Raw genomic sequence first — 10,875 nt, 5'->3', positions numbered from 1 at the left:
TGGTACACATGGCGAAATCTGATGCCCTCATCAGTTACATATTCATCAACCGAGAAGAAGAAAACCTGGATAATAAAAGACGAGCCCTATGCCATTAAGTTTTAATCTTTCATGTTCCGTTTCTAAGTTGACCACAAATAAAATATTTTTCATTCAAAGAGGATAAAGAAAAGCACCTTAAATAACAGCAGTCAGCGTTTAGAAAGGTAAACAAAAATTGAAAATTGCATTATTCAAGACCGCAATGCCCAAAAGATTTTGTTTGAGTTTATGAAGCAAATAATAATAGATGGTTCAGCCAATTACTGACATGGATGGTTATTTACCAATTTTCATAATAACTCGGCGTGTACGGAATCACTCGAAGTTGCCTGATGGCAAAATGGATGCATCAGCATATCCAGGACATCAAACTTACCAAAGAAGCACCATCTGCATGAAAACCAGCTTGATTGGGCGTGAAAGCTATTTTTGGTAAGCACGACGCTGCACAAAACTATCCAAACAATGTTCTATCACAAAACAGACTTCTCGTTGTGATCGAAACATCAAAATTAGACAAGGAAAGACCTCTCGTGTTCAATTTGAGCGAAGGCAGTCAAGATCAACAGTTTTATGGACGTGACAATGTGTGATGTTGCGATATCTATTTACAAAATGGATTTCGTCGCTGCGTCCGAAACGTTGGAAATACCCATAAAAGACTGTAACAGTGTCTGGTTTTTGCACAAGTGAAAAGGCCTCATGTTGGCTGAGTCGATGGTAAGTACTTCAATGCGACGAGGATTGCCGAGGCGTTGATGATTATATAGTTTTTCTCTTATTCTGGTTAAATTTATTAAAAAGATATATATAATTAAATTAAATTAAATACTATAATATTATCCCTACCCAAAATCCTGCATAAACGAGAGTGAATAATGATTAAAAAAAGAAATATCCTAATATCTATCTCCTCACACGACTTCAGCCCCCCACTCAACTCACAATCTTCCTCTCCCCATCTCCAAGTACTATCATCCTCTCCCGTGCATGACAGATCCCCTTTGTCTCTGTCAATGGGCTGAACTCCTCAACTACAGCAGCCTTCATCCAAGACTGTTGCCACCTGCAGCTCAATCCAACAACCAACATTCATCCACCTCCCACACCTAGCCGAACGCAAGCCCCCTGTTGCTCCTCTTTGGTTTGCATGCAGCTCCAAAGACCGCAAACCTCCGCTCAAAGCCCACCTCTTCCTCTCATACGAGAAACCCAGCAGCTCTCTTATGTCTGCTCCATTGAACTGTCCCAACTACTACAAACCGAAGCCCACATGTCTCCCCCGCTCTTCTCTTGATCACGTAAAGGAGCCCGCGCCACCATCTCCTAGCAGCAAGCAGCTACCCGCTCCTCCCCTCTTCCAAGGCTGAACTCACCTGCTCCTCACACCTATTTCCTCTACTTTTTTTTTTTTTTGAAACCATAGCCCCACGGCTCCTAACAACACTTACAACACCTCCTACCAGTGCAAAACCTTCAATCTCCTCAGCCCTTACAATATAGAAGCCCCTCGCTCCTCCTAGCCAAAACACCTCACCTGCTCCCATTTTTTTATGAGAAACCCACAAAAGGACCTACGTGTTAATTAAGAAAGGAAGTTACAAGGTCCTTAAAGAGAACCTTCAGCTCACTACTGCTCAAAAGAGCTACAAAACAATCCAAAATAAACCTATAAGCCGATGGTTCCCTGTTCTACAAAATACAAAATACCCTAATAACATCCTAGGCCTGCCAGAAACAGGGCCCAAATAAGAAAGAAAAAGAAAGTACTCTCTCGGCACCATCTTCCTGCAAAAAAATAGCAAAACTCCAATATCTCAATCCCTTTAACGTGCAAGAAAGACAGACTGCAAAACATACAAGAATATGGCAAGTAATATGCCCCCTTCTTCCCACAAACTCCATGCACAAAGCAGCCAACCTGCTTCGTCACCTACACTACTATAGAATCCAGCCACCTATTCTTCCCACTTCAACCAATCTCCAGGCAACTTCTCCACTTGCAACTTCCAGATCCTCAGCTACAGATCTCGAGCAACCTACAATCTCCCACCAAAACAGTCCAGAGCCCTCATCAATCACTTCAGCTCTCTCCTCTTAAACCTCCCTAACAGAGAGCTCCTTAGTTTCTACTATTATTATTTACTGTTACTAGAAAAAAAAAAACAAAAATTAAAAAAGAGAGAAAATAGAGAGAGAAAAAGGGGGAAAGAGAGAAAATTACCCTCGCCATTTTGTTGTCTTGTTGTCATTGCGTAAGGTATAATTTTGAAAATTTCCAAATAAATACTCATTTACGTTGTTCCAATGTGGCAGAGATATTTGCTAAATTTTAGTGCTCGTTCACGTAGTTCCAGGGTGGCGGGGAAATCTATAAATCTAAGAACCTATTCACGTAGTTCCAATGTGACGAGGAAACTTGCTTTTAACTCGTGCTGATATTGGAGGCATATGCGCTCTTTTTTAAGAGCAGTGGGTAGAAGACCCCGGCCACAGTGTCACCTGACACCAACCATGCACACTTTTTTAAGCATGGTGGGAAGGCCTAAACTCCCTAAAATTTCTCTTACATGAGGGAGATGCTAGGAGGCTATCAAAATTTTGTCTAAATAATAACTAGACGATTAAAAATGCAACAAAAACAAAGATTTAAATGAACTTACAGGGAACCAGACCTAAATGAACATTTGAGTAAAAATTATAATTAAAAATAATTATGAAACTTAGAAGGAAATAACAGGGGACCTATAATGTATATGGCAACTCACTTATGAGTGATAATAAAATAACAAACTTGTAACGAATGGATTAGCTCACCTACGAGCATAGTTATGAACTTGTGATGCACACAGCAGATTGCCCATAAGTAAAAAAGCAGGGACTTGTGGTGAACAAGGATTTCAACATGCACAGCGACTTGTCTACATGCAATATTAACAAACTTGTAAAGAATAGAGTAGCATGCCTACAGGCAATAACATGAGACTTTAATGGATACTATAGCTTGCCTGCAAGCAACAACAAAAGACTTGTAATGCAAGAGCAAGAAACTTGTTATCCACACTACAATCCACCTATGGGCGATAACAGGAGATTTTTACTGAACACTATAATTCACCTGTGAGGAGCTGAGAATTCATAGTGCGTAATACAATTCACCTGCGAGAACAAGAGCCTTATATTGAATAAATCAGCCTGCCCATTGGTGACAATAAGGGATTCGTAGCAAACAGTGTTGCTCACTTATAAGCAAGAGCATGATCTCCTAGTGCCTATCGAACAAACATCTCCTATGAACTATGTTGAATGATCTGATAACTTGAACAAGGCAAAATTAACTAAGCAATATCTCTCCTATATACAACAACTGAAATCTAATTTGCCTTCAACAAAAGCCACCGAATCCGCAAGTCCGCAAGACTTGTACAAGTGTATAGAAGACATTTAAAAAAAAAAACTCCAAAGTGAAACATAGTATACATTCAAATAATGAACTCTTGCGTGAAAATTTAAATTTAAAATATTTTAAAATCCCCCCTGATGCATTAAAATATAATTCCTTAAACTTAAATGTGCTGCATTGAGAAATGTGTTGATGCCTCTAAGAGCATGCAGTAGCCTTGAGAAGCAAGCGACAATCCCAAGAAGAGTGCTACCACCTTGAGAAGCAAGTTGCTAATTCAAGAAGTATGAAGTAGCCCAATAATGCGCATTACATTAAAAAGCATGCAAACATGTTATGCAAATGCATTAAAATGTGAGCAAGTGCATTACGTGGACACATCAAAAAGTGCGCATGCTAATTTTTAAAAAAAAATTGTGCTCTGATCGTCATATTAAACTTCTAATTTTAAGGTCCAAGAATACTACACGGTTCAAATATTCAAGTCCAATCCTCCTCCTTGAAAGAATTGTAGTCCACATAACTTGAATTAACAAGAGAACGCATAATCACAAATTCACCGAAATATTTAATTTTAAAGTTCACATAATGCCTTCAAAAGCTCTTTTAGTGAAACTCGTCATAAGCTCTCGATTCTTAACATTCCTATAATAACTCACGAGGTCAATAATTGAATATGATCCTCTATTAGTGGGGGAAGAAAGTTAACAAGGTTCAAATAACCAACTATTTAAATCCCCGATGATGGCCATGTTGAGGATGAATTTCAATTGGATGAGACTCTACCTTTTAAATGCCTCCCAATATTAATAAAAATGTAGAAATTTTCAATAACTCCAACGTTACCCTGATGATAGCTGTGCTGAATGTAAATCTCAACTAAAGGGATCAATTCAAAAAGATCTACCAAACTTTAAAGCCCAATATCTATCAAATTATTAATATTTGAAATTGAAATTTATTACATGTAACTTAAAACAAAATTCATCTACCCTCCATTACTGTTTGGCGAAAGCGATGAACTCAAACATAACTCTAGCTCACAAAAAGTGAATGTCCAAATCGAGAATATCACTAAAATTCAATTTCAAATAATATCCTGCTAGTAAGGATGTAGCATTTGTTCTCTAACTAATGGCTTGGCCAGATGGCTCCACATAATCCATAGTTAAGCCAGATGGGTTTATGCGGTAATCGATTATGATTGGTCCTATCGGTAACTTGGCAAACAGCTCCACAAAGAACCCATGGCTTAGCCAGAACGACTCCATATGGTAAACGATAATGATTGTGGCCCTCTGACCCGATGGCTTGGTCGAATGACTCCACGATCTTACGGTCATGGCTAAAAGCCCGTATGTTCCCCAATGGATAGTTACTATTGAGTAATGAATTATAAAGTATAATCGATAGGACAAAAAACCTTATATTAGTTAAGGCCGACTTTAATTAGTCTCTTAGTCAAACATTCATAACGAGTCTACAACGTACCCTTGTATAAAGCAACTCATGGATGCCGACAAGGATCTTTCGATCAGGTTGGGTCAACTAGCTCCTCTAACTAAGCAAACTAGGGACCATGACGACCCGGGACGACAGAATAATGGGATCTTGTTGACCTCTAATAGAATCCAAAAAAACCATTATCAAATAAAAAAAATACCTAAGCCCTATTGAAATCCTTGCCAATATTTTGTCACCTACTACAGTATCATGTCATACAGTCTGCAAACGGCGCCGAAGTCAGTCACCCATCCTCTCGAGTGCATAACCCTCCCTATTTCATGCGTACACAACCTTGTCGTTACAAGAAAAGTGAAGCTTCACTCGTTCGTTTCTCTGCTTTTTCCAACTCACAAGCTACCTCACACAAGAGCCCCTAGCCCCAATCCGATCATCTGCCAAAATTGCAACTCAAACCCAAATGTTCGACTTACCAAGCATCCGACTCCTCATGTGAGCCCAGGACGAAGACCACTCCAATCGATCTTCTTCCTCAATACACCGAACACAAGCCCAATTCGTTCCTCACAACCTGCCGGTCCAAACGATCATCTCTAGACCTCCAAATCAAACCTATCTAGCCTTCTTCTCCGTTCCGATCGGCCTAGACCCAACTTCCAGCAACCGATTTCCCCTAGTTGTTCGAACATCTCAGAATCCCAGCTCTACCTGCCGCCCTAGCGTCGATCTCCTTCATCGAACCTTTAGACCCCGACCTTCGACTTGAGCATTCCAATCGAGCTGAGCTCTCATTCGCGGGCCTCCTGCTTGCTTCCACTCACACCTTCGTCATTGTTCTACCTACATCAAACTAACCGAGCTCCTCTCATACCTGAGCCCCCCTCTCATTGCTCCTATTCCTTCTGTTCAGCCAGTACTTAACTCAACTCAACCAAATCACTTACTAGATCCAGCCACTTCAAAACCACCACTACACTAGCCCAGCCACTTCAAACCCCCCACTCCTGTAGCCACTAAGCCTATCTATTATTATTATTATTATTATTATTATTATTATTATTATTATTATTATTATTATTATTATTATTATTATAAAAAAGAAGAAAAAAATTAAAAAAAAAGAATCTCTGGTGCCTCGATTTATGTGTACAAATACTCTCCGTTGTCTCGACACCGCCGCTACCGACCTCACTCATCAAAGTATAATAATATGCTTGTAATCAACAACACAGGGTTTTCAATCAATATCAAAAGGTTATCATATCAACTCAAATGCAAATATCAACGAGCAAATAGAAGACTTATTGTATGCAAAGAACAATGACCCACATATGATTGTGGACATCAACAAAATGCTTGCACAAACACAATGACTCATTTCTGGGGGAGAGAATTGTAAAGAACACACAAATTGGAGGCAAGATGAGTGCAACGTATGCTATGATGTATTCATGAACGGAACATGGAAGATGCACGACAAATACAACACCCTATAGTCAATATTAAATATAGAATCAAGTACATTAAATCTTGTTATCAATGACGATCAACTTGTAAGTGAACACACCAATCCACCGGCGGACAACAACAGTGGATGAGTTGTAAATGCGATGAATTCTCTACAAACATGAGTGGGAAATATACAAATGCAACAACATCTATACAGTCAATCTTAACTTGCAAAAAAGTACATCGTACCTTTGCATGCAATGAAGATCGATGTACAATGATAGGCTTCTAAATAGAATATTGCACGTACTCAAATGACCATCATTCGCATAGCTGATTAATATCAACACTTTTAAAATGCCCTCTCACATGCACTACAACATACAAAACATATCATGCAAGCATGCATTCAATATGTAAAACGCATTACGCCATGATGATACGTTAACATGCAATCATATCATGCATATACACATTGCAAATATAATGTTCGAGATCGATCATTCTATGCGAATAGATAAGAGTAGCACGGCTCAAACCATCAAACAAATATCGAGTCGTAGCGCTGTCTTGGATGTTTGTTTTATACGTTCATATTAGGCCTTTAAGGTCTATAACAAAAAAAATCACTAATAAAGGCATAAAGACGACGACGAACATGATCATCTGTCGACAAATAGACACAGTCGACAAGGTTGAACCAATAAAGTAAAATTGCCCATATGTATTCCAATGATAGCCGTGTTGACAGAAAATATCAATCGCAGGGGACCCTAAATATCTGAAAATGCCTTCCAAAATTCTCATAAAATTTGAAACTCAAAAATCATCAAAACGTAAATATTTAAAATTGAAATAAAAATATCAAAATACTTAAAATAAAATACCCATCCACTCTTTGCAATAATTTGTCGAGGTGGACAAATTTGAAATTCACTTCAGCTCACAAAGAATAAATGTCTGGTTGAGATTATTACTATGATTCATTCTCAATCTGTCTCTTTCCAGTACGGATGTTGCACGTGTCATCTAACAGATAGTTTCACTTCCAAATGACACCATGTTACGGGACAACCCAAACTAGCCCAAGAGGGGTCGATTCAGATATATAGGAGGTGGGCTAAGCCGCCACCTTTAGGGGCCACTGCCTAAGTAAAGTGCCCCCCCCCTCCCCTTTTGGGTGGCAAGTAGAGAGAGAGGGCGGTTTGCATGAGGAGGCTAATTTGAATTTATTTTATATTAGGATGTAGGGTATTTAAAAGCATGAGAAGGTAGGGTTAGGATTTATGTTTTGATTATTGTTTCTCTTGGAGTTTTCTTGGAAGCTTTGGGCTCTAGATTCATCATCTAGAGATTGGGAGAGAACAATCCTCCTCTCGAATTGAGGATCAATTGTATCTTTGATTGTTTTTGCCTTTGGTTTTATTCCTATAATACAATCTACTATTTTTTATTATTTTCATTGAAGATCTTGAAGCTTTCTCGGTGTTTTCACCAATTATTGTTAGGGTTGCTTACGAACTCAAGTATTTCCTGTTAGGGTTACATGCAAACTCAAGTATTTCCTGTTAGGGTTACATGCGAACTCAAGTATTTCCTATCAAATTGGGATCAGAGCAATTTTCCTGGACAATTGTGGGCTGAACTTTTTTTAAAACCGGTGGAGAAATTTTGATCGAAAGGAGAGGTTTTGTTGAAACTTGGATCTAATATCCAGATTTTTTGTGATGGCTGCAGAGAAAGTTGATGCATTGGAGGAACGTTTCGAAGGGGAGATGAGCCAAATCCAAGCCACAATGGAAGATCGACTCTCATCCGTGGAAGGCAAGGTTTCGACAATGGAAGATAAAGTTTCCGATCTTCATCTAATGATGAAGAAGATCTTCAAGAATCAAATTCAAATGGCGGCGTCGGAGACAAAGGAACAAGTGGGAAGAACTACAAACTCTGATATTCGTAGGAGGAAAAGTGAGGGATAAATCATGGAGGAAAAGTGAGGGATAAGGTATGGAGAGATGCGTGGGGATAGGGAGCATGGAGAAAGGGGGCTGGTTGGGAGAAAATAGAGGGGAATTATGGAAGGAAGGTTGCTGAATCTGGAGAAAAGAGGGGAGAAAATGAAGAAGGGTTTGAAGAAGAATGTGTAAGGGAAGGGTTTGAAGAAGAATGTGTAAGGGAAGGCCGGGAGACACGGGGGAACAAAACACTTGGGAAAGGGGAAACTATAACGGGATATGAGGTAATGGTGGAGATTCGAATGTGAGGAAGTTGAAGATGTCAATATTTGAAGGAGATGATGCCTTTGGGTGGATCTACAAGGTGGAGAAATATTTCGCCAAAAATGGGTTGACGGAGGATGAATTGACAACTGCGGGCCTACATTTGGAGGGGAATGCATTATCATGGTATCAATGGAGGGAGCAAAGGAGGTCTACACGGAGCTGGAGAGCATTCAAAGACTGCTTATTGAAATGTTTCTAAACTGACGGGGGAGGAGACTTCTATGAGCAGCTTTTCGCACTGGTACAGGACGGATCAGTGGCAGACTATCGGGAGCGGTTCGAAAATCTGGCCAGTCGTGTGGAGGGATTATCAAAATCGGCTTTAGAAGGAAATTTCATGAATGGACTCAAGGTAGACATCAGAGCAGCGATAAAAGTCATGATGCCTTGTGACTTGGGGGAGGCCATGAAGTTGGCACAACTAGTGGAAAATCAGAAGAACCTAGAGAGAGGATCCAGGAATAGCAGTCCAGGAGGCACGTACCAGATGACGACTACTCATTTAGCCCCCAAGGGGCCAACAGCAGGAGGGTTTCGTGAAACCACCAAGGAGAAGACATTGGGAGGAGGAAGTGGGGGCAATTTCAAGAGGCTGATAGAGAAGGAGATGCAAGAGAAGAGGGTAAAGGGGTTGTGTTTAAGGTGTGCTGAGAAATACACTCCAGGGCATAGGTGTAGGAACCAAACTCTTCAGGTTCTCACCGTCTATGATGACGAGGAAACTGAGGAGGGAGGTGAGGGAGAGTTAGAGGAGGAGATGGAAGAGAAGTTACACCTGGATCTGGCCGAGGTCTCTCTAAACTCGATGGTGGGGTTCACTACGAATCATACCATGAAGGTGAAGGGGGAAATAGAGAACAGAGAGGTGGTGGTGCTAATTGATAGTGGGGGCTACCCACAATTTCATTTCCACTCAGATCATCGACCAATTGAGGGTGAAATTGGTGGATACCGGTTAGTATGAGGTGATGATGGGTACGGGGAACGTGGAGAAAGGCCAGGGGATCTATAAAGGAGTGCTACTGACTATCCAGGAGATTCAGGTGAGGGAAGATTTTCTTGCACTGGAGCTAGGGAGTACATATGTCATCCTAAGAATGAAGTGGTTGCAGACCTTGAGAAATACCAAGGTTAATTAGTGAGCACTCACGATGGAACTGATGGTGGATGAGAGGAAAGTGGTGATAAGAGGAGATATCAGGCTATCCAAAAACATAGTCTCTCTTAAAACCATGGTGAGGAATATACAGGTGGTGGGTGAAGGATACTTGGTGGAGTTCCACAGTTTGGAGGAAGCTAGAGTGGAGGAGGGAGGGGACATACCCCTCTTCATACAGTCGTTTATTCAGAAACTTCAGGAGGTGTTTCAGCCGCTTCAGGGATTGCCACCACCGAGGGACAGGAGCATCCACCACCTTGAGAGAAGGTGTCACCCATCAGCGTCAGGCCTTACCGATACCCTCAATTTCAGAAGGATGAGATTGAGAAAATGATCCGAGAATTGCTGGAGGCTAGGATCATCCGGACGAGTGTGAGTCATTTCTCTAGTACAATCCTATTGGTCAAGAAGGACGGGGGCAGGCAGTTTTGTGGACTATAGAGCGTTGAACAAAGAGAAGTGCAAGATAAGTTCCCAATTCCTGTGATTAATGAGCTCTTGGATGAACTGAATGGCGCAGTGATGTTCTCCAAACTGGATTTAAAGTCTGGTTACCATCAACTCAGAATGAGGGAGGCATACATCTCCAAGACAGCTTTCAGGACACACGAGGAGCATTACAAGTTCCTAGTGATGTCATTTGGGCTTACCAATGCCCCTACTACATTCTAGTCACTGATGAACAGGATATTCAGGTACTACCTTCAAAAGTTTATTTTTGTATTTTTTGATGACATCCTAGTGTATAGAAAGATTGAGGAGCATATGGAGCCCTTGAAGGTGGTCTTGGGAGTTCTACAGGAACGTCAGTTGAGGGCCAACCTGAATAAGTGTTGTTTTGGTCAGAACAGTGTGAAGTATTTGGAACATGTTGTGTCCCAAGAAAGGGTGGCAGCAGATTAGTCAAAGATTGAGGCTATTTTGAGGTGGCCCTTACATAAGAATCTGAAGGAGCTGAGGGTGTTCTTAGGGTTGACGAGGTACTACAGGAGGTTCATAAAAGGTTACAGCACTATAGCATGGTCACTAAGAGAGCAGTTGAAGAAAGATGAATTTTCATGGGGAGAGAGGGCCAC

The sequence above is a fragment of the Dendrobium catenatum genome, unplaced genomic scaffold (assembly GCF_001605985.2).
Source record: "Dendrobium catenatum unplaced genomic scaffold, ASM160598v2 fragScaff_scaffold_621, whole genome shotgun sequence".
Lineage (NCBI taxonomy): Eukaryota > Viridiplantae > Streptophyta > Magnoliopsida > Asparagales > Orchidaceae > Dendrobium > Dendrobium catenatum.
The sequence above is the reverse complement of the archived record's forward strand: the minus strand, read 5'-3'. Positions refer to the sequence as shown.